Below are 25,178 nucleotides of genomic sequence, written 5' to 3'. Positions count from 1 at the left end.
TTTCCTAAAATGTAGAGAAGAGGAAGAGGAAGGAAAACGATATTATTGTTGTTGAATGCCTATCCACGGAGAACAGCAGAAGGACCCTTTTTGGCTTTGCCAGAATTAGCATCACTAGATAAAATGGGAGATTTATATCCTGCCGGTTGCCAGGAGAGCATGCCAGCTAATTTTAGCCCACTGTGTAAATATAACCAGCACTGGTATGCAGTGGCCTTTAACATGCACAAGGGTCAGTGATGTCCTGCAGCAGCCAGAGACCGGCCTACAAAGCTCCAGCATCAACTGAACTTCCTGGGCCCAAGGACCCTGCTCCTCCTGGTGTGTGTACGGGGGGGAGGGGGCAGGGGTGGGGTGGGAGAACAGGTACTGATTTTCCCCTCAGAAACAAGCTCAGAGGGGATCCCTGGGTGGCGCAGTGGTTTGGCGCCTGCCTTTGGCCCAGGGCAAGATCCTGGAGACTCGGGATTGAATCCCACGTCGGGCTCCCGGTGCATGGAGTCTGCCTCTCTGTGACTATCATGAATAAATAAAAAAATTTTTTAAAAATTAAAAAAAAAAAAAGAAAGAAACAAGCTCAGAGATCCTGACCCCCACACCAAGCATGGCCCCCTCTACTTCTCCAGGCAGAAAATGGCCCAGCAAAGGTTGTTTTTACTAAGGTGGTGTCTTTAACAAGTTAATAGTTAAATGAGTTAATACATGTAGAACCTTTAAGAGTTCCTGGAAGATGATTAGAGCTTAGTAAGTGTTAACTCTTCTTTCATTGTTGCTGGATGAATTAAAATCACAGCTTCACATTTACTAGTTGGATGACCTGAGGCGGGATCACCTAGCCTTGACTTTCTCATCTGCAAAGGGGCACAAGGAAAAGCCCTACCTGATAGGGTTGCTGTTGGGATTAAATGAGTTGAAACACATCAAGATCATGGCTTCTGGGTGGTGCCCAAGTGTATCTGGGGTGTGGTGGCCTCTGTTGTCATTTCTGCAAGATTTCAAGAATCTTTCCATCAGCAGTCACGCTGACAAACCTCTCATCTTAGATGTTTCCAGAAGCAGTTTCAGGGTGGTTAAAGAAATGTAAGAGGGCTATATTGTGTGTTCATTGAGGCTACTTTTTTTCTGTATGGCTCCTGAAATTAAGACAATGACAAAGACAAAAAGAGTTCTAAAATATGTAAAAATGCATAAAACAATCCTAGGACCAGGTTCAGGGTTCAAGGAAAAACATTTCTAGGTTGTTTTTGTTTTTGCTTTTTTTTGTTTTTTGTTTTTTTCTTTTCTTTTCTTCTTCTTTATCTTGTTTCTGGGTGGGTTTGGTTTGGTTTGGTTTTGTCTGGAAGTCAAAAGAATGAGGACGGAGTTATTGGCGGAGGGGACCAGCCAGGCGCTGTCCTGCTCCAGGGGTGGGGCCGGCGCATGGTGAGTGAGGGAAGTGAGAACAGCAGGTTACTCGCCTGTGGATCCTGTGAACCCAAACCTGAAGAACGTGCTGACAGGGCTCATATAAATGGATGGATGACCACCCGAGTTTTCCTCATTTGTTTAGGTGTACATCATATTTCTTTTTAGCAACCAGCTAATCCTGCTAGCTATGTTTCTGCTCTGCCTAATATTAGTTTGCATTTCCTGAGCCAGCCAAGCAATTGGTATCAAATAGTGACTGGGGAGGAAGTTGGCTCAGAGTTTTAAAACTGGCAACAGAACAACTGCAGAGCAAATCATCCTGTATTTAAATGTAGAATACTGCCAGGTTGTTTCCTTTTTATGGAGAAGCATTTCTTTTAGGTAAACTGTGTCTTGTATTAAAAAAATTATACTCCCAGGAGTATACCCTCATTTGTAGTTTCTTCTGGGGGCAAAGATCTCATTGTACTGATAGAATTACTATGTATGGTTTTTGGCAAACTCCTTTCACTGTGCCTCCCTCCTCCCTCCCAGGGACTCCCAGGCATGCTGTGGTCACACTGTGCTCCTGTGTAATAACGGGCTCTGGCAAACAGGCGCACAGTTCTCCTCTCTACCTGGAACTCCAGTATCAAGGGACTTAGCTTTATGGCTCTGATGGAAATAAGCACAGAAATCAGACAGACTGTTTAAAATCCTACTCTATGATTAGCAAGCTGTGTGACCTGAGGCAAGTTACTTCATCTCTCAGAACCTCTAAGTAGGAACATGGTCCTTGCTTTACATGCCAGCTTTTAGCTTAATAGATGTTAAGCCTCACAACACCTCTGTGAGGTGGGTATTATTATTAGTCATACTTTACAGATGAGCATACCAAAGCCAGTAAGTAATTCAAAAGTCAGGCCTGGTTGCTTACTAAAAGCTTCCATAATGCTGTCTGTGAACACAACCCAGGGCATGATGGATTGCCATCCCTGAGAGGACACAGATGCATGGAAATTTGGTTCTACACTCCAAACACATTGCACCAGTACTCACCACTAGTGGGAGGGAGAAGGGGGGAGGAGGAGGGTTGCCTCCCTGTATCTGTCCTCTGACCTGTCTCCCTCCCTAAACCCTACTCTGTGTTGATGACAGTTTTTCTGAACTGTAGGTGATTTAGCTGACTAATGTAGCTATTCCTTGTAAAGTAGCAAATTTTTCATTTTATTTCTTCTGTGAGCAGGCCTTGCTGCTCACCCCTCACCCCCGGACTCCCACACACAGACACACGGACACATGCACTACTTCTCCCCACTCAGCTCCACATCCCCGCACGCACACTCAGCCATGGCCATGGGGTGGATGAGAGAGCTTTCTTTGCAGTGATGCTGAATGGAGGTTTCTGGAGGGCCCAGAGCCTGACACCTTGGGTTAGGCCCATCTGCAGTAGGAAGTTAAAAGCCCAACACAAAAAGAAGCAGAGATCAGCGGAAATGAAAGATGCACAGGAGGCAATCCAGGTCAAGTCAACCGATGGCCCCTCCTATGTAAAAGGCCCCCAAGTCCCTGTGCCTGAGATCTCTGGTGTCTCCACACCATGCTCTCCTGAAGATTGCTTGTTTACTCCTTTTTCAGTTCTCTGAGCTTCCCATTGTCCTTCTCTACCAGCTACCTGTGCCAGTCTGGGAAAGCAAATTTGGGTTGAGTATTTGCACCCAAAGGATTCTATTTTCGTATACTCAAGTCTTAACATCAGAAAGTTGGGGGAAAAGGGAATCCTAGATGTAAATACACTTTTCATTTCTCTAAGGACGACTCTACACTCATTCATTTGATGAACTTTTATCAAATGCCAGCTACATGCCAGGCATGGTGCTGAGTGAGAGCTGGCAATCCAAGGATGACAACATGGTTCCTGCCCTTATAGAACTTTTGGGCTAGAAGCATGAAAATGCATTCAATGTCACTAGTGCTTTGACAAGGGTCGCAGGAAACTCTAGGTGCAGGAAGAAAAAAAAAAACAATTCTTCTGGGAATGTTTAGGAAAGGCTTCAGAGACATGGTAACCTTTCTCTGGGGTTTGAAAAACAGCCGGTTTAGGCTTTTGCTATTCAAGTGTGGTCCAGGGACCAGCAGCATCAGCATCTAGAAATACAGAATCTGTGGCCATGCTCCAGACCTAATGAATCAGTGTCCAATTTTTTTTAAAGATTTTATTCATTTATTCATGATAGACATAGAAAGAGAGAGAGAGAGGCAGAGACACAGGCAGAGGGAGAAGCAGGCTCCATGCCAGGAGCCCGACACGGGACTCGATCCCAGGACTTCAGGATCGTGCCCTGGGCCAAAGGCAGGCACCAAACCGCTAAGCCACCAGGGATCCCTCAGTGTCCAAATTTTAACACAATCCCCAAGTGACTGATGCCACAAGAAAGTCTGAGCAGTGCTGATGTAGGTAATGGATAAGTAGCAGAAGAGTAATTTCAGGCAGAGGGACCAGTTTGAACAGAGGCTGCCAGATATGGTAGAGCTTGATGTGTTCACAGGACTGTAAGCAACAGTAGAGAGTGTGAGGGATGATATGGCATGAATGAAGGCAGGTCCAGACCACAGAGGGCCTTGCGGTCCACACACAGAGGGCTGGACTTTATCCTATCATCTGTGGGGAGTCAATAAAGTATGTAAAGTAAGAGTGTGACATCATTCTACTACACACTTAAAAATGAAGTAAGAGGGGGCACCTGAGTGGCTCAGTTGGTTAAGCATCTGCCTTCAGCTCATGTCATGATCTTGGGGTCCTTGGGGTCCACGTCGGGCTCCCTGCTCAGTAGTGAGTCTGCCTCTCCCTCTTCCTCTCCCTCTGTGATGTCTCTTACTCTCCCTTTCTCTCCCAAGTAAATAAGTAAAATATTTTTTAAAAAACAGAGTAAGAGACCTTGCTGGCACACAGGTAATAGATGAAGTTTGGACATGATCCCAAAAGGAGGGGAGCCACTGAGAGATTTCAGGAAAGAGAATAACATGATTTGATTGATTTGATGCAATGCAATCTATTTGAAGTCTGAGAGCTAAATTCCTGACAGGTGGAAGATAGATTGGAGAGAGGATGACACCAAAGGCAGGGTGGCCAACTGGCATGTTCTTATCCTGGTAAGATATGATGATCTAAACTCGAGGTAGCAATAAGGATAGAGAGGAAGAGATGGCTGTGACAGAGGAAAGGAGATGGAGTCTGCAGAACTTACTCAGTGGCTGGAAACTGCCTGCTGGAGTTGGGTGGCTCGAGGATTCCTGGCTTATATGACAGGAGAGAGATGGTGGGAGTCAGCACCAGAACAATGCTAAGTTCTGTCGCAGTCTGTTGAGTTGGGGCCCTGTGTGGGACATATACATGAAGAGAAACAGCACAACCCATTAAATTAAGCACAAAATACCTACCTTCATGTATGAGATCTCTCTTGAAATTCCTCATTTAGAACCATCTTTACTTACTTAGAAAGCATTTAATTAATCCCATAAATAATTAGCTCTGCATAAAATTCAGTGGCTGTGAACTCAGACTCTACAGTGTAAAGCCAGTCTTCCTTCCACCTGTTACCTGGGCATACTGCCCACACAGCATGGGAAGTCATCAAAGGGTCAGCTGAACTCAGGATGTGATTCTGGGACAGAACAAGAGGACTTCTTTCTGTGCTTCTTCAATACTCCCAGATCCCTGAAGTCTTAAGTACAATTTAATTTAGCAAGTAATAATTGAGCATCTCCCATTAGCCAAGCACTGTGAGGCACTAGAGATACAACAATAAGCGAGAGATAATTTTCACACCTTCACTGGGCTTACTTCTAGCACAGGACACAACAGTTAAACTGAAAATAAATGTGTCATACGCAGAAATCTGCTCTGTTCTCCCTTCAAGAAAGGACTTGCTGCCCAGCTATTGGGAGTATGGTTAGCTGACAGCCTCCAGCACTTAGCACTTTCAGGTCCTCCTCAGCCTTCAAGCTAAGGTCACATTATTCTCAGGGTGGCTCCCAGACAATGGCTGAGTAAAGCAGTGGTAGCTGAGAGTGTGCACTTCCTGGGGTGACCCCAGCTAGAGTTGCCAGATTTAGCAAAGAAGAGCACAGGATACCCAGTTAAATTCGTATTTCAAATAAATAGTGGATTTTTTTTTTAGATAAGAATTCCCCAAATATTGATGGGATATACTAAAAAAAAAAATTCTTCACTGATCAGAGATATAAATTTAACTGAACATCTGGTTACCTACTCCCCAGCCAAGGACAGAGCAAGACCATTGTGCAAAGTTCTTCCCATTTTCATTTAAACTCAGACTGTATTCATAGGTGTCTTTACTCCAAAACTCTTGCTGGGCTAGTGGAGCTTTACCCTGGTCTGATGGCTTTCTCTACACAATCATGATTTTTCTTTTGACAGGTATTACTCCCCAATAAGTATTTTGCATTTCTAGCCCTATTTCAGCATTTACTTCCCAGAGAACTTAACTTGCAACAGTTGACACCAAGAATGATCTGAGAAAGCCAGTGGTAAGATAAAGGTTCAGAGACTGAATCACTCCCACCCAGCTGATTATGAGGACCCCTCTATTCCCAGTGGTAGGTGGTTTGAAGGTAGCCTCTGGCATGAGATGGCAGTCCAGCTATTAAAAGTTTCACCCATGATGAGCTGGGAGGGCATGTAGACAGAGGAGAGCACCCTGATTCATGCATTTGAAATGCACTTCGAGGTTTGTAAGTATAAAGATACCGGAATTGAATGGTTATCACTAAGTTGCTTTGATACCCAATAGGAGGATAGTGAAAAGTTGAGAATAGTTAGCAACTGAAACTAAGTAAGAAGGGAGTTCCTGCAAAGGAGCCCTTTTACTTGGGTGAGCAGGAATGCTGAAAGCGAAGTCCAAGATTTAATAGTTACTGAACTTCAAAGGCCATTCAATGCTCAATCAAGGCAGGGCTGTTATTCCAAAGTCAGGCCCTGGTTGGCAAAACCTGAGATCATGACATGACACATGGGATGTCCCTAGACTCCTCTGAACCTTCAGGGGTGACTCGTTTCAATTAGTCAAGAGCTAGCACATTGCTTGTGCAGGAAGATGATACAGAGGGCTTTCCCCCAAAAGGCAACAGGTGGCTTCCCTCTTCCTCTCCTGGACATTGGGCCTACCATCAGGGTTAAGTCACAGCTCAACCCAGCCAGGGATAGGCTAGGCCTGTTAAGGGAAGAAAGCAATCGTAACCCTAAAGACACTGGAACATGAGATTAGGTGCTTGATCAGGGAGGCTGGAACATAAGTCTGAATGAAGGAGAGTATTTAGAATTGGGTCACTCTCTTGAGATACAAGAAGCAATACAAACTTGCTCTGGGGGTGGATTCTAGATGCCTAAAGAAAGTGATGGCCCATGCTGAAAGGCTGGAATGCCTGAGTGCCATGGCAGACATAGGGGAAGAAATTAAAAGGCTCAGGGAAGTGGACTTGCAGGAATGAGTGTATTATGTGAGGCCAGAAGGCCAATAAGAAGACACACCATTTACAAGGGCCCTGAGAATGTGTTGGCAAGAAGGACATGACCAGCACCACTAAGTGGTTCAGTGGTGGCACACCTCTGGGGCTGACAATAGGAGAGTGTCACTGAACTTGGCTCACTGATAGCAGTGGGGATGTTGGGCGCCTCCAAAGTAATTAAGGCCAGGTGGTGGTAGTTAACCACCAGAAGCCAGGTGGTTGTAATTATCATCACAACTGACAAGAACAGAGTGGCAGCCTAGAGGGCCTAACCTATAGAGAGAGCATCGTGGAGATTGTGACTGGAACTCAGCATTCCAAGGAACAAAATAGATAGGCAGCCAACAGAGTGCCTGTTAAATATACATAACCAAAAAGGAGGAAAAATGAATAAGCAGAAGGCTGAGGGCCATTTCACCAATACAAAGTTACGATAACCTTGCCAAGTTGCCACACCTGAGCCAGTTTTCAGATTTAAAGCCTGTTGGCTCACAAGTGGCTAACCCTCTAGGAAGAAGGACTCTACAATACTAGGGCAAGTATGCACTGTAACGATACCTAAGTTCTTCCCCCAAAGTCTTATTGCCATTTACTTGATTGACTATGCATTGGAGAAAGAGAAATAGGCCTTCCAAAAACTGTTAGACACAGGATCTGAATTGTCAGTGATGCCTAAAGACTGAAACACCATCACGGGCCTCTCCCTGTTTGCAATGGGAAAACTTGAACATAAGGCAATAAAGGGACTTCTAACCAAAATATGGCTTAGAGTGAGTCCACTGGTCCATGGATCTACATAGTGGTCACTTTCCCTGTTCCCAGATGTATCATTAGGATTATTATACTTGACAGTTGATGTAATTCCTATGTTAGGTCCTTGGTCTCTGGGTAAGCATTATCATGATGGAGAAGGGAAAGAGGAAGTCTCAGAAATTTCTGGTTATGATAAGTAAATAAAAATGGTATCATACCCTGAAGGGTATAGTGGAGGATAAAGATCTCAGGATGCAGCAGGGATGATGGTCTGTATCACATCTCCATTTAATTCCCCAGTCTGGCCCCTACAGAAGCCGAATGAATTCTAGACAATGACTATAGACTACTACAAGTGCAACCAATGGGATCCCTGATTATATCTGCTATACCAGATGTAGTACCATTGCTGGAGCAGGTAAGTATGGCCCCAGGTATGTGGTATGTAACCACTGACTTGGAAAATGCATGCTTTTCATTCTGAGTTTTAAAAGGCCATTAGAAACAGTTCACATTCAAATGGAATGGACAACACTATACACTTATAGTTTTTCTCCAAGGTAGCACTAACTCTCCTCCTTTCATAATAATACAGCCCAAAGGGATCTAGACCATCTGAATATCACATTGATATTGATATATCAATATCCTATTGACCCATTAAACTGATGACATGTGGGCAGCCTGGGTGGCTCAGCGGTTTAGCGCCACCTTCAGCCCAGGGCCTGATCTTGGAGACCGGGGATCGAGTCCCACGTCAGGCTCTCTGCATGGAGCCTGCTTCTCCCTCTGCCTGTGTCGTCTCTGCCTCTCTCTCTCCCTCTCCCCCCCCCCTCTCTCTCTGTCTGTGTGTGTGTGTGTGTGTGTGTGTGATGAATAAATAAATAAAATCTTAAAAAAAAATAAACTGATGACATGTTAAGGAAGACGTGACCACCACATTGGAATCCTTGGTAAGACAGAAGTGTTTCAGAGTGACAGATAAATCCTGGTCGTTTTAGGAACTTGACACTTCAGTGAAGCTTTTAGGGATCCTGGTTTCAGACTGTGGTAGACATTCTCTCCAAAGCAAAAGATAAATTTCTGTGTCTTGCATCCCTACTAAAAACAAGAAAGCACAATGCCTGGGAGATTTCTTCAGCGTCTGGGGGCAACATACTCCACACCTAGAAATACTGCTTCAGCCCATAGAATGGGCCATTATTGAGTAGGGCCTGGAATGGAAAAGGGCTCTGCAGCAGGTCCAGGCTACCTTTGGGTCCAAGCACAGGTTAGTTGCACAAACAAGTTTAAACAGGTATCCCAGAACTCATGCCACCCATTATAATTGAGTAGATGCTCCTACCTCAGCTTATAACTATGGCTATGTAGGTGATCCCATAAGACCAGCTGAAGGAGGAAGGAAAAGCTTGACCTTTGTTCGTGGATGAGTTGGCTCAGTATGCAGGTACAAACGTGGGCACAAACCAAAAATGGATAGCAACGGAACTACAACCTCACTCAGCAGTAGCCTTGAATGACAATGGAAAGAGAGCTGCAAGCAGGGCACCTGGTCATCTGCTCTGGAAAGAGAATGGACCTGAGGTTAGAAGACATATAGACTCATGGGCAGTGCTGGGTAGGCTACCTAGACTAGGAAAGATGGCCGCTGGAGGCAAGGAGAATTCAGGATGGATCTTGAAAGAAGGGACAATGAGTACCAGGTGTAGCCTGAGAACGAGTTGTGGCAATGACTTCCCTTTTTAAGTTTCCTCTTGGGAAGAGAGGCCCACGAGAGCTTTGCAAAGGTGCCCCTTGCACAGCCTAAGAGGTGGGTTGTGGCAGATTTGCACATGTGCCATTCAGACGTCCCCTTCAAGAGAGGACTCATTGTGTGGCTGTGAGGACTATGGTTAGTGGGCTACTCTCAGCTGTTAGCTCCTTTAGAGTCTACCTCAGCTTTCCAGTCAAGGCCAATCTTTTCTCAAGGCAGCCCCTACCTGAGAACTGAGCAAATGCTGTAGCCATTTCCATGCAACATAGAACTCCTCTACTGGGTATTCTTCACCCCAGAGATCCCTGATGGCTGGCAGGGACTTTGTGAGATCTGTATCATGATCTGAAAGCCCTTCCTATCCAAACCTGCTTGCTCTCTGCAGTCCATGTATGTCCCCCCAAAAATATATGTTCCTATTCTGATTCCTGGAGTCTGTGAAAATTATTTGGAAAAAAAAGTCTTTGCTAATGTGAATAAATTAAGGAATTTTAAGACAAAGAGGAAGCCATTCTGGATGATCCAGATGGACCTGTGAGGGAGCAAAATTCACCACCCCAAAATGTATTTCTTTGGCATGTGAATTATTTTAGGCTGGGTATTTTTAAGAAAGAGCAGGCTCAAAAAGAACTTTTGACCTTCCCCCTAACTGCCTGAAAGAATGTAGATAGAGGACCTGCTCTAGAAAGGGAGCTGTCACCATAGACAACTGCATATGAACTAGGTGTGGTAGATAGGGAGGGATTTGGCAAAGCAGTGTTTGTTAAAATTCCTTCCTATGTCCTATTGTTGCTGTATGGCCCAGCAAACATTTGTTTACCAAACGTTTCCTCTTTTTCATCTTACTGTGAATGTCTTCCTTTCCTTTGAAGTCCCAGGCCCTACCCCCTTCTCCTTAGCTCTGGATGGCATATATGCCTTAAATGCCTGACTGCCTTTGGGGCTTATCGTCTCACGTACATAATTAAATTAAATTTTTTCCTGTTCATTGTCTCACACCAATTTTTTACTCCAGCCAAATGAAACTCGAAGGGTATAGAAAAATTCATCTTCCCCAATAGACCCTAAATGTAATCACAGGTATCCTTATAAGAGTGAGACTCCGAGGAGAGAGACCAAGGCCATGTGAACCTGAAGGCAGAGATTGGATTAAGGCAGCTGCAAGCCAAGGATGTCTAGGGGGCTCCTAGAAGCTAGAAGATGACAGAAACAGATTCTGCCCTAGAGCCTTCAGAGGAATACCACCCTGCTGACACCTTATTTGTGAATTTCTGGCCTCTCAAACTGTGAGAGAATAAATTTCTGTTGTTTTAAGCCACCAAGTTTGTGGTATTTGCTATGGTAGCCACAGGAAATTCAAACACTCCCCTTTTCTGTCCATGGGTGTCCCTCCCCCAGCCTTTTCCATGCCTAACTACAGTGCTGCATCTGCTTCCTGGAGAGCTCAACCTGCAACAGCATGATATGATACAATTAAACTATATGATTAGTGCACAGGGAGAGTACTGAGCCTAGTCCTGGGCAGCGGGAAGGGATGTGAAGAGCAAGGGCTTTAGGGAGGAAGTGACATCTCAAGTGGCCTGCAGGATGGGTAGAAGGCAGCCAAATAAAGATATGCTAGAGAGAGTATAACATACTCAAAGTGTTAAAAAAATATTCAGTTTGAGGGAAAGGCCTAATTGTGTGAGGTAAGGGCAGTGAGGCAAGCAGAGGCCAGACCTAACTGGTTGAGAGTGCTTTTAGGTCTTTGTACTTAATTCTAAAAGGATTTTAAAAGACAGTGCCATGGTCAGCATTTCACTAATAAAGATGAATTCCTTTGGCTTAAAAGAATTGCCAGAATACAACTATTCCTGAGAAAGACACCACAACAAAACCTTCTCATGTATTGATGCCTCTGTGTGAACGGTTGTACCAATCCTATCCTAAGCTCGTTTCCACTGGGGTCATACTGATGGCCTCAGGCAGCCCTCTCTTCAAAGTCTGATAAGAACAGCCTTTTTTTTTTTCTTTTTTTCTTTTTATGATCTTTTCTCAATCTTGATATAAAGTGCTTTGCAAACGGAGTTTCAAGTCCCATCTTCCATCCAACCACACGGATGACGTTAGTCCCTTGTAAATAAACATTCGAGAGCTTTGGCCACGACCTGCAGGACAAGAAAGATTTTCTACCCAGATAGAAGTTAGAAGGGATGCAGAAAATGGCACAACCATCTGCCGTCTTGGAATCCTCCCTAGGGACTGCCAGCCCTGGGACTGGCGGCCCAGGACAGTTATCTCACAAGAACAGCTGTGGGATGTGACCGGCCCCCTTGGGGGAGAGACAGCACCCACTCCTGGAAGGCCCAGCCTACACAGGAAATTGTTATCTTACCTCCCTTGGGGAACAAAAAGGAAGCTTTGTTCGATGCAGACATCAAAAACGAGTGGCCTTAGGGCCCCATCTGTGTATATCCTCTGGTCCTCCATGCTGCCACTACTGGTTTGTAATCGAACGAACATTCAAATATCAGATGAGTTCAGGTAAGAGCCCAGACTTCTGGGCTCTCTGGTCAAAAAGGATCCAGGCTCCAATTCACCTTCATCCCTGTAGCAGCCAGAATCCAGATGGGTGGTCAGCGGTCACCACCTCTGCAAGGGACAAGCCTGCTTCTGTCTACATTATGCCACATCCTCCCGACTTTCTCCTCAACCAGAAGCCAAGGGTTTTGTTCTTCTAACACGAGTAGAAGAAATATTTACCTATAGCCATAGTCCCACCAAGAACAGGAAAATGAATGCTACATGGGGAGAGCCAGAACTTCCAGACAAGTGGGAAAGACTATACAGTATTTTTCCTCTGACGCCAGCCAGTCTCAGCCATTTAATTTATATGTCCTGGTTTAAATGGGTTTTTTTTAAATTGAAGTTTAGTTGGCATACAATATTATATTAGTTTCAGGTGTACAACATCGTGATTCCACAATTCTATACATCACTCAAAGGTCACCGTGGTAAGTGTTCTTCGATACTATGGACTCTATGCCCTTTGCTGTACTTTTCATCCCTGTGACTTACTTATTTCGTAACTGCAAGTTTGCATCTCCTAATCCGCTTCACCAGTTGGCCCCGCACCCCCGCACAACTCCCAGTTTGTTCTCTGTAATTCCGTTTTGTTGGTTAGAATTGTTTTGGGGCCTCGGCCCCTCGGCTCGCGTCCAGCTCCCCTGCTCCGCCGCCGCCTCTCCTCCGGGCTCCGCAGCTGAGCCTCCAGGCCCTGCCTCCGTCGGGGCTGAGCTGCTCTGCAGAGCGTGATCGCGCCACGGATACCGCAAGGAAGAGGGTTCTTGGGAACCTGGGGACCCCCAAGCTTCTGGGAAGAAGCCACAGGCAGAAATGCTGGGGGAACTAAGGGAGACTTGGCCTAAAGGCTCTGGCTTCAGCCAGGAGATTGCTTTGTTTCAGTTCTAGCGGGTCCTCCGCCTGCCCTGACACGCCCGCACGCCCCGGACACCCGGGACACCGAGCCTCGCGCCAGAGGGACGCGGGACTCCTCTGTCCTGTTGCTGGTCACTGGGAGTGGCCGTCATTCCTGGGAGGAGCTCCACTCTGACGACCCCCGGGGGTGGGGGTCACCGTGTGGTTCCTCTCGCCTCTCCCAGCAGCCAGCCAGGGGCACCGCCTGGGGTGCCGAGAGCTAATTCCCCGGGCAGAGCGGCCTGCGGCCCGAGTGGGGGCGGGCAGGGTGAGGAGGGGAGCGGATCTCCCAGCTGGGAGGGCGACTTTGTCCTTGCCGCGGTTCCGAATTGCCAGCACGATTGGGGATTTGCCAATTCGGTTGGGCAACCAGCTTTCCTGCGGCTTGATCCTCCACAGAGAGGGCACCTCCGGGCCCACGCCCCTGCAGTCCCGCGCCCCGCCCCCTATGCCTTGAAGCCCCAGGCCAGCCTGCAGCCCCGAAGCACACCTCCGCACCCCCGAAGCACACCCCCGCACCTCCACAGCACACCTCCACGCCTCCACAGCACACCTCCACACCTCCACAGCACACCTCCACACCTCCACAGCACACCTCCACACCTCCACAGCACACCTCCACACCCCGAAGCACACCTCCACCCCCCCGAAGCACACCTCCACACCCCCACAGCACACCCCCGCACCTCCACACCACACCTCCACACCCCGAAGCACACCTCCACACCTCCACAGCACACCTCCACACCCCCACAGCACACCTCCACACCTCCACAGCACACCTCCACACCCCCACAGCACACCTCCACACCTCCACACCACACCTCCACACCCCCGAAGCACACCTCCACACCTCCACACCACACCTCCACACCTCCACACCTCCACACCTCCACCTCACACCATCCACACCTCCACACACACCTCCACACCTCCACAGCACATCCTCCACACCTCCACACCTCCACACCTCCACACCCCACACCCTCCACACCCCACACACACCTCCACACCCCCGAAGCACACCTCCACACCCCCACAGCACACCTCCACACCTCCAAGCACACTCCACACCTCCACACCCCCGAAGCACACCTCCACACCTCCACACACAACCCTCCACACCTCCCACACACCTCCACACCACCTCACCTCCACACCTCCACACCCCAAGCACACCTCCACACCTCCACACCCCCGAACTCACACCTCCACACCCCAAGCACCCCTCCACAGACACCTCCACACCACACCTCCACACCTCCACACACCCACCACACCCCACAGCACACCTCCACACCCCCAAGCACACCTCCACACCCCACACATACCTCCACACCTCCACACCCCCGACCACCTCCACACCTCCACACCACCTCCACCTCCACAGCACACCTCCACACCTCCACAGCACACCTCCACACCCCCGAAGCACACCTCCACCCCCCCGAAGCACACCTCCACACCTCCACACCACACCTCCACACCCCCACAGCACACCTCCACACCTCCACACCACACCTCCACCCCCCCGAAGCACACCTCCGCACCTCCACACCATACCTCTTCACCTCCACACCCCCGAAGCACACCTCCACACCTCCACACCATACCTCTGCACCTCCACAGCACACCTCCACACCTCCGCACCTCCACACCTCCACACCACACCTCCACACCCCCGAAGCACACCTCCCCACCTCCACAGCACACCTCCACACCTCTGTAACTTCTGTCTACGCTGACTGAATCCTCCCAACAGCCCTGACGGCCCCTGCAATCACGCGCATTTTTTGGATGTGGAACTGAGGCTTAGGGTGGGAGGCGACTTTCCCAAAGTCACAATAAGGAAGTAGTGAATAGTGAAAGGGAATAGAAGGGAAGGGAGAACAAATGTGTGGGAAATATCAGAAAGGGAGACAGAACATGAAGACTCCTAACTCTGGGAAACGGACTAGGGGTGGTGGAAGGGGAGGAGGGCTGGGGGGTGGGGGTGAATGGGTGACGGGCACTGAGGGGGACACTTGAGGGGATGAGCACTGGGTGTTATTCTGTATATTGGTAAATTGAACACCAATAAAAATAAATTTATTATAAAAAATAAAAAATAAACAAAAAAAATAAAAGGAAAAAAGGAAGTAGTGAAGGACAGATGAACCGGGTTCACAGGCCCTGGGTTCCTCATGCCGTAGGCGTCTGCCGCGCGCGCTGTGCTTGTCTCCGGCCGGCTCCTGACCTCACTTGCTCCTGGCCGGGTGGCCACAGTTTTCTGTTTCAGCCTTGGCTCATCCATCGGCAGAATAGTGGGGCACCTCTTCCCCGACTCAGACGTCTATTTTCCTTCTCAACCACGTCAAGAATTCTGCCTCTTTCCATTCAGCCACTAGATTTCCCCAGGAAGATCCTCCACCTAATCCAACCTGGCTAGGAGGAGGTCCTGATATCTTGAGGGGGTTAGCCCCTCCTCTAGGACTAGGACTTGAGCAACATGGAAATGCACAGGCGTGTACGCGGGTGTGAGTGTGCGGTATACATGTGGAGGTCTGGGGCTGTGAGTGGCGCGGAAATGCATCCTACGGAGACAGAGGATGTAGGTAGAGAGGCAGGGAGAGACCTAGGAGTAACAGACCTGACTGGCTGTCCTTGCCCACTTTATGAACATTTCTTCCACATAGATTCCTGCCTGGAAGACCATTCCCTGAGTTAGTCTCTGCTTTTCCTGCCTGATGCTATTCAGGAATAGTTCCTTTGTTTTGCTGCTTGAATATTGTTGTGCTCCATCCTGCAATGCATTGTCCCCCATTAGCAGGATACAGAGGCACTCCTCCTCCATTCTTCACTTGGTCCTCTCTCCCTTGTCCCATACCCACGACCTTGGGGCAACAGGCCTGGGCACCTGCGACTCGGTGTGGGGAGGATGGTCCTTGGGCACCAGGAGTGCCAGTGTTCTAATGTGAAAGAATGACCTGGGATAAAGGTATAATTTAAATGAACAATGCCATTTAAGTACTACAAAATGGTTTTAGAAATGGATTTTAATTTCGTAAGTAATGCATATTCATTGAAGAAGAATTAGAAAATCTATTTATGCAAAAAGATAAAATCTCACCACACATACAGGGAACCGTTCATAATCTCTCCGTTGGAGAATCTCCCATATTCTCCAAGGCTTTTCTCATTAATATGATTATGTATGTTACATATGTGGTTTTATAACAAGCATAGCACATACATAGTTTTGGGACACCTGGGTGGCTATGTTGGTTAAGTGCCTGCCTTTGGCTTAATTCGTGATCCCAGGTGCCTGAGATCAAGTCCCATGTTAGGCTCCCTGCTCAGCAGGGACTCTGCTTCTCCTTCTCACTCTCCCTCTGTGTTCTCTCTCTCTCTCTCTGTCTCAAATAAATAAAATCTTTTTTTAAAAAAAAGAAGTACATAGTTTTATAACCTGCTTTTCTAAGGAACTGTTTATTATGACTTTAGTATAGTTCAATCATTTTCCAGAAATACAGGTTTCCCTATTATACTCTTTAAGCTTTTGTAATCTAATGCATCATTTACCAAACAAGTAACCATCAGGAGCAACAATTAATTTTTTAAATTTATGTTTCTGTCCTAAGAGTGGCCTATTACATGCTGGGTGCTATAAATGCACCATTTTATGTAATCCCTACATTAAATTGATTTCATCACACTCATATAGCTAAGGACGCCTGGGTGTAGAGAGGTTAATTACCCTCTCAAGATCACACAGCTGGAAACTGGGAGGTTCCACTCTCATCTCTGACATCAAAATCAAGCTCTTTCCAAATTACCAATCTATCAGTGAACCATGACTTGACTTAGTCCCAGTAGAAGAACATGTAGGAATACCGGTCCTATGATGTAGCTGGAAAAGCAAGTACCCACCATTCCCATGGGGCCCATCCCCAGCATCTGATGTGAATGTCTGTGATGGAGGCCCACGTGGAGGGCCAACTTCAGTCTTTGCTGATAAGCCTTCTCTGTAGTATACTGGGGAAACTGAGGCAGATGAGCAGGCTTTTTTTTTTTTTTTAAAGACACATTTATTCAGCGTCATGATCAGACTATTACATTTAGCAATCAACAGTATGGGTGCAAAAAAAAAAAATCTACATTAAAACCCTTTGTTGGAATGCTTTACACTTTCCACAGAACAGAAACTAAAATAACCTGTTCTACAATTAGTCACAAATACAGTCCTCGAGTTTTTTGCCCATACACATGAGTATTGTCTAAAACATGTCTTCTTTGTAGCAGCTAGGCCCTGCCACCACTGTGCTTGGCTGAGTTCACAAATCTGTTGTAACCTGTAGCTTCCCTGTCACTTCTCTGGCTCTCCTCTCCTGCTAAGCTTTGTTTCCTGGCAGTAATTAAAACCTTCTGCCACTGCCATAGCTGCTGCTGCTGCTGGAACCGCCATAGCCACCTTGGTTTCGTGGTTTGGCAAAGTATTGGCCTCCACCACCATAGGGGCCAGAGCTTCTGCCTCCAAAATTTCCTCCTTTCATGGGTCCAAAATTTGAGGATTGATTGTTGTACTAGCCAAAATCGTTATAGCTCCTGCCACCTCCAAAGTTGCTTCTGTCATTACCAAATCCGTTATAGCCATCCCCACTGTCACCATATCTACCACCACCTCGACTGCCACCGAAGCCACCTCGACCACTGAAGTTCCCTCCACGACCAAAGTTGTCATTCCCACCAAAACCACCTCCACGACCACCACCAAAGTTTCCAGAACCACTTCTGCCTCTTTGGCTGGACGAAGCACTAGCCATCTCTTGCTTGGATAGGGCTTCCTTACTTCACAGTTGTGGCCGTTCACAGGATGGTATTTTTGAATGACAATCTTGTCTACAGAGTCGTGGTCGTCAAAGGTCACAAAAGCAAAACCTCTCTTTTTGCCACTGCCTCGGTCAGTCATGATCTCAATCACTTCAATTTTCCCATACTGTTCAAAATAATCTCTTAGATGATGTTCTTCAGTGTCTTCTTTAATGCCACCGACAAAAATCTTTTTCACAGTTCAGTGGGCCCCGGGTCTTTGAGAATCCTCTCGGGAGCAGCCCTCTTGGGTTCCACGGCTCTTCTGTCCGCCTTGTGCGCGGGGCGTTCAGGGCCGGTCCACCTCCTCCAGGTGGCGGACGTGACGAACCCAAAGCCTCTGGAGCGCTTGGCGTTGGGGTCTCTCATTACCACACAGCCCGTAAGCGTCCCCCGTTGCTCAGAATGGCTCCTCAGACTCTCATCGGTCGTTTCGAAGCTCAAACCTCCGATGAAGAGCCTCCGCAGCTGCTCGGGCTCTTTGGGAGACTCTGACTTAGACATGACGGCGGTGGGAGGGGAGACTTTAACGATGCTTCCTCGGCGGCGTCCAGGGGCAGATGAGCAGGCTTATTAACAGGCAGAATCAGCTTTGCCCTGTTGTTATAGAAAAAAGTGGGGAGATGCTGTCATCGATTGGGGCTCCACTGACTACAGTTGACTAGCAACTACAGCAGCCCTAAGAGAGGCTCCAGGGAGTCCTCGGTGAGCACCCTCCGGCTCTATTAATTCCAACTTCTCCTTTGGAAACGGATCCCTTCTATTTCTTGTAAAACTTCACAAGAAAACAGGTGAATTTCCCAGTGGCTGCCCCTGGGTGTGGTCTGACCACATTCTGAAAGAGCAGGACAGTTCCTCCATATTAAGAATCCTTTCTCTTCAATGAATGAAACCCAAGAATGTATGTGCCCACTTGCAGGCTTTGGTGTTTCTGTCATAAAGGTTAGAAGATTAGCACTCCACAACATTACCATCTCCTTGCAGCGGGAGTCATGACTTGCTAGAATGACAGTCATTCGTTTCCTTCAATGCTACAGTCAACTCTAAACTATTTTAACATCTTTGAAGAGAATTAATTAGCTCTTCTGTTGATACTTCTAAAGCACTTTAATGTAGGTCTGGTTTTAACTCAGCCTTTAAAAGAATTTCCATGGCAGCCATTTAACAGATAACAGACTTTTCAGGAAATGCCCAATGCTTTGTAGCATTTGAAAGGAATCATGTTTGATGGACAGTTGTGCAATTAAGAAATATAATTACTCATTGATAAAATGTACTGTTGGTGAAAAATCCTTTTAAAAAAATGAAAGGTAGTCTTATAATTGATTTTTTTTCTTAGTCAGAAATCATGCCAGGGCCAGTTTTTTTAATTATAAGGAAACTTTAAAGTATAGGGCAGTACTGAGTGCCAGGAAAATCACAAATTATTTAAAATCTCCTGAGTGAAACTCATGATTTCTCCTGATGGCAAATTCCTATGTCCAGCAGACATTTTCATTCCAAATCTTCTAGTTTATCCTTAAATCAGATGTATTGAAAGCCACCAGGGTAATTTGGTGATCATTAATTTTAAATCTTCAAATCCAATTCCATATGACAGGTAGTATAGTAAAGCAGCAAAATACTCCCTACTTTCCAGTTGATAAAAATTAAAGTTTGGGAAGAATTGACTGATCTGGGTAAAAATCACACAACTGTAAGAGCCAGAACTAGAATCTGAACCCGGGTCTTCAGCCTACACTCAAGCTGCTCCTGCTGTGCTAATGGGCAGCTGTGAGAATGTAACCCGCTGCAGTCATACACACACCTGCCTCTTCTCTTATCCTTGTCTCTACAATGAGAGAATTGCTCATTTCAGGCCTCATTTCAGGAAACTGGGCCTGCAGTATGTATTACTCAATAATGATATTAAAAGCAAGATTACTGAGGCACCCCTGTGCCTTATTTGATCAGAATGAATCATATATGGATATTTGTATTTTTAAAGCTTCCCAAGCCATCTACCAATAGGAAAGAAGAGTTGAAAACCACACTTAAAATCTATGAACCCAATTCCATTGGCCTCTCCTCACAGATCTCATTTTCTGCAAACCATCTTCACTTTGCCTTTGCTGCCTTGGGACTCATCCCTCATAATTAACATGGAGTAGCCCCGTAAGACACCACCAACTCCAGGATAGGACTGTGGCCTGTTTCCTTCCTGCCAAATCTCTTCAATGTCTTCTCACTCATTCAATATTTAGGTAAAAAAAAAAAATCTAATGACTTTTTCTAAGGCTAAGAGAGGTCTGTAGGTATAGCAATGGAGGCAAAACACATCAGTGTAACTGAAAGAACATGAGACATCAACAGGCCTTTCCTTAAATCCTTGTGACTTGATTTTGGCTAAGCAATTCCCTCTCTCAGAATGTATAAACTAGGGCTAATCATAGATACCTCTTGGAGCTGTTGGGAGACCATGAATGGGCATCAGGTAAAAATTGGACCTTCTTTCCATCCTCTCCAGTCAGTGTCACACTCAGAGGAAACAGAAATCATCTCCAAAATACCTTGAAAAGCAATGTATATTCTAATAGAGGTCTCTTTAAAGATGACAAACAGGCCAACCAAAGGGCACTGCACGTCTGACTCAGCCATGGACTTGAAACCAGACTGCCTGCATGTAAATCCTGGCTCCCTCATTTCCTGATTGCGTGTCTTTGGACAAGGTTTTTTTAGTTCATGTCTATGCCTCAGTCTGTTCGTCTGTGAAATGAAGGTAATAATACTATTTACCTCACAGGACTAGAAACTTATGAGAAGTAGAACCACTGAGATAAAACAAGTCTTTTCGAGGCTGATTGTCTTGCTTCTTAGAAACCTATCTCCAGGCACCTGTCTACGGCTCAGATCATGATCCCAGAGTCCTGGGATCGAGCCCTACATCAGGTTCCCTGCTTAATGGGGAAGAGTCTGCTTCTCCCTCTGCCTTTGCAGCTCCCTCTGTTTGTGCTATCTCTCTGCATGTCAAATAAATAAGTAAATAAAATACTAAAAAAAAAAGGAAAAGAAAATAGAAACCTATCTTGATTGTAGGTAGGCTAGACAGCTTATGGAATTGAGATGCAGGGCCTGTGTCTGTCTCCTTCCTCCTTCCTCCCATCCTGATCACTGCCCTTGCCTCTGTCCTAACACCCAATTCCAGTGGTCTTGAAATTTGAGGGCTTATCCTCTCATATGGCCAGGGTCTAGGGTCTCAGGATTAAATGCATTACTAGATGTAAGGAACAGTGCCTGATGGGGCATCTAGGGGGCTCAGTTTACTTAAGCAACTGACTCTTGGTTTCGGCTCAAGTCACAGTCTCAGGGGCATGAGATTGAGCCCTGTATCAGGCTCTGTGCTCAGCGTGGAGTCTGCTTGTCCCTCTCCCCTCCTCCCCCTCTGTCATCCCCTTGCTCATCCTTGCATTCTCTCTCTCTCTCTCTCTCTCTCTCACACACACACACACACATAAAATTTTTTTAAAAAGAAAAAAAAAAAAACAGTGCCTGTGACATAGTCTAGAAAGTGCCATGGTAATTATCCTTAAAATTCTTGACCCAAGTAAGTCTCCAAAATCCCACATCAGGTGACAGCTGCCCCAGTCCTTCATCTCTTTCCTTCCCTAAACCTCCTGCCATCTCATCTGCCTCTCAAACATCACATTCCCTCATCCCCATTGGCTCAAGCTTCTTCACAGGCAATGTGGTGTACCCCTTCCTCTACTTCCTTCATTTCTTCAATCAGTATCCCCAACCTGTATTTCTGTCAGCCTCATAGACATCGTCAAGGGCCTGGGGAGGCAGAATGTTGTAGGATATTTTTGTCTCACACAAACACAATATTATATATTTATGATGCCTGACACCAAGTGGGCACTCCATAAGTATGAGCTTCCTTCTCACTTTAATATCAATTACAGAACAGCAAGGGCAAAACGACTCATTTCAGGTGTTTCTGGAAAGTCTGATATCACCAATTTCTTCACATTCTCAGTGTTAATATACCTACCTGATGATTTTGGTTCTGAAAACCAGAAGCACAAACCTGTACAGGCTCAGGGCACCTGTCATCAGAGGAGTCAGAGTTGTGCTGTTGAGAGTGACAGCCCCTAACTGCAAGAGTCCATTTCAATTTAAATAGTTAAAATCAAATAAAGTTAAAAATTCAGTTCCTCAGGCACATTAGCCATATTTCAAATGCCCACTGCCAGATATGACTAGTGGCTACTGCGTTGGACAGCACCACCAAGGAACCTTTCTGACACAGCCGCAGGTTCTGCTGGATGGCATTGATCTCTAGAGGGACAAGCAGAACATAACCTGGGTCCTCAGAGAACTTCATTTCAGACTTCTAAACCTTTAGCCCTCAGCGGAGAAAAAGCTGAGCCCTGAAAGGTCAAGACCATCGCGACTGGATATCAGGGCAGAGGCGAGGGCCAGTGTTCAGGTCGGTGGAAAGGAGAAAGAAGACAGGCTCTGCATCCAAGTTCTACAAGCTCTTAGTTTGCTTAAGGTCAAGATAGATTTCCAAGAAACAAGGCAATGTGCCTGGAAAAGATCCCTTCTACCTCAACCAGCCTCCCTCTTGAGACTGAACCTCTTGGGACAGGAACTCTGAAATTATTTCTTGCCTTTTAAAGTAAAGCGGAAACAAAAATTGACAAATTCTTAGAAAGGTACACACTACCACAACTGACTCAGAACAAAATAGAAAATTCAAATAGACCTATAACAAGTAGAGAGATTAAATTAGGATAAAAAATCCTCCCAGAAAGAAAGCCCAGGACTAGATAGTTAATTCTACCAAACACTTAAAGAATTAATGCCACAAACTTTTCCAAAAAACAGAAGACGAGGGGACACTTCTCAACTTATTCTATGAGATGCAGCCACTCAGTCAGGCAGCTCTCAATTAGTTAAACACTGAGTTTTTCCCCTCCTAAATATATACCCAGGAGAAATGAAAATGTATCACACAAAACTTGTATATGAATGTTCATAGCAACATTATTTATAATAGTCACAAAGTGGAAACAATCCTAATGTTCACAACTGATAAACAAAATGTAGTATATATCCATATAATTGGATATTATTTAACAATAAAATACTGATAAATACTACAATATGAAAGAATTTTGAAAACATTATGCTACACAAAAGAGGCCAGTCACAAAGAACCACGTATTGTATGATCTCATTTATTGGAAATGCCCAGTATAGGTAAATTTAAGGAAACAGAATCTATAGATTAGTAGTTTCCTAGGGCTGAGAGGAATGGGGAATGGGGAAAGTTAAGTGGTGATAAATAGGAGTGTGGGGTTTCTTTTAGGATTAATTAATGATGTGCTTAAATTAATTCTGTACTGATGGCACAATTCTGAGAATAAAAGCCACTGAATTGTAAAAAATAAAAATAAAAAATAAAAAAAATAAAGTAAAGCGGAAACAGGGAGCAATTACCAGGACATTTCAAAGAGGAAAATGTCTGAAATAAGTTATCGGCAAGGTTAATGCAAAAATAAGTTTTCTGCCCTGAATTATCCCGATTATTGCTTTGATTCTCATGCAGAAGCAGTCTGAGAATTTGTTGCCCACACTGGCTTGTGCTTTCTTCCTGCTGTGTAGTGAGAATCACTGGAGATGGGAATGGCAGTCGGCAAGGAAGCTGTGCTGGCAAAGGTGGGTCTGGCAGGTGGCGGAGGATGCTAAAGGGGATTTTGGTTTTCAAGAGGTTTGCAAGGTTTTTTAGAGGTTTGCAAGGCTGCTGAGACTGATTCTCAAAGGCATTCTGCCTTTCTGGGGCCCCCTGCCTCTGGGCCTTTCTTTACCACTGTCTCTGGAAGGTTTCCATATGCAGAGCTGACCAAATGGGATTTCTAACTTTTTTTCCAAGGTATTTTTTAAATATTTTATTTATTTATTTGAGAGAGAGTGAGAGGAGAGAGCATGAGCTGGGGGAAAGGCAGAGAGAGGAGAGGGAGAGGCAAACTCCCTGCTAAGCAGGGAGCCCGATGCAGGGCTCAATCCCAGGACCCTGAGATCATGACCTGAGCCGAAGGCAGATGCTTAACCACCTGAGCCACCCAGGTGCCCTTCACAAGATGTTTTTAATCCAAGACTTCTACTCAGGGAGGATCAGAGCCCATACTCAATGGGTACTGGTGAAGCATCAGGGTACCTCTAGGTTGGGATAGCACCTGTCCAAAGCAGTCATGTGTCTGAGGAAGGATGAGGAGGGGATTTACTGCCCACGACCTCTGAGCAGAGCTGTGAGTGTACAGAGCAAGACAGCAGCCTCATTGCCAGCAGCTTAGGGAGACTTCTGAAGTCCCCGCCTCAGTATCCCTCCTTTTTCTGACACTTTTCCTACTGCCCCACAGCACCAACACACAGAGACACATCCTGACACTTATATAATATGCAAGGCCTTCTTTAGAAAAAAAGGATTGAAAAACTGTGAAACACAAATTAGGAAGAAAAGCAAAAATTTATTTAGACTTCAAATTCCTAGAATTGTAGAAGTTCAAGGCCCTTCCTCTGGGATCTCTTCAGGCAATTTACCAGAAATGCTTACATAGAAATGCTTTCTAATGGCAGTCTGGCTTTTCCTCTCTACCTAGAACATTCTATAATGCCTGCAATAATCGGCACTCACAGGAGCCAGACAGGTGAGGGTTTGTGAAGTTCAAGCTTGATTAGCCTCACAGTAAATCCCCTCTGAGTATAGTTCAGAGGATTGTGGATGGTGCTGTAGGTGAGCCCAAGTATTGTAGTGCTCCGTTTTTTCTTTTACAAATGAGAAAATGACCCCAGAAAAGTAAAGTAGTTTCCCCACTTGCCTATTGCTTTCAACATTAGGACTAAGAACCAAGTCTCCTGCTCTCTAGGCTGTGTTCTGGCCCCTAAACCACTTTGATAAGAGGTAGCATCGTGAAATGCGCAGAGCCTGACCTTAGAGTCAGAAGATTTGAGTTACAAATCCCTGACCTGCATCTCCCTAGCAGGGACACCCCGGGCAAATCACAGCTTCTCTCTGAACCTTCGTTTCTTTGTCTCTTGGGCCCATTGTTTGCAATAAGTGAAATGATATATTGCATGTCTATAAAACGTGCTTGGTGCTTAATAAACATTGATTGCCTTATCTGTTATCTTCATTTCAACAGATCTATTTCTTGCTAGTGCCCTTTCTTGGACTATGCCTTTCTACTGGAGGGTGTGTGTTTACAGCAAGAGAATGTGAACTTAAATGATATACTGAAATGTCTTAAATTGTTTTTTGCACATCTAAATGGAAAGGAACCACATACAGCGTTATATCATTTTTGCAATTCAAACAACCCAGGTGTTGGGTTCCCACAGTAAAAACTGGCTATAAAATTAGCTCTAACCATCTAGGAAAATAAAGTACAGTATTAATTTACAATTAATA

General features: G+C 45.8%; 1 long non-coding RNA gene across 1 annotated transcript in view; it reads left to right on the top strand.

Annotated features, from left to right (window-relative positions):
* Window positions 1–236: 236 nt before the first annotated feature.
* LOC121485299 overlaps window positions 237–25,178 on the top strand; it is a 42,015-nt gene continuing 17,073 nt past the window's right edge. The window contains exons 1-2 of the long non-coding RNA XR_005986248.1: window positions 237–321; window positions 7,969–8,086. This is a non-coding gene — a long non-coding RNA (uncharacterized LOC121485299). The remainder of the gene's footprint in view (window positions 322–7,968; window positions 8,087–25,178) is intronic.

This window comes from Vulpes lagopus, chromosome 2 (assembly GCF_018345385.1).
Source record: "Vulpes lagopus strain Blue_001 chromosome 2, ASM1834538v1, whole genome shotgun sequence".
In the NCBI taxonomy this organism is placed as follows: domain Eukaryota; kingdom Metazoa; phylum Chordata; class Mammalia; order Carnivora; family Canidae; genus Vulpes; species Vulpes lagopus.
The sequence above is the reverse complement of the archived record's forward strand: the minus strand, read 5'-3'. Positions and strand labels throughout refer to the sequence as shown.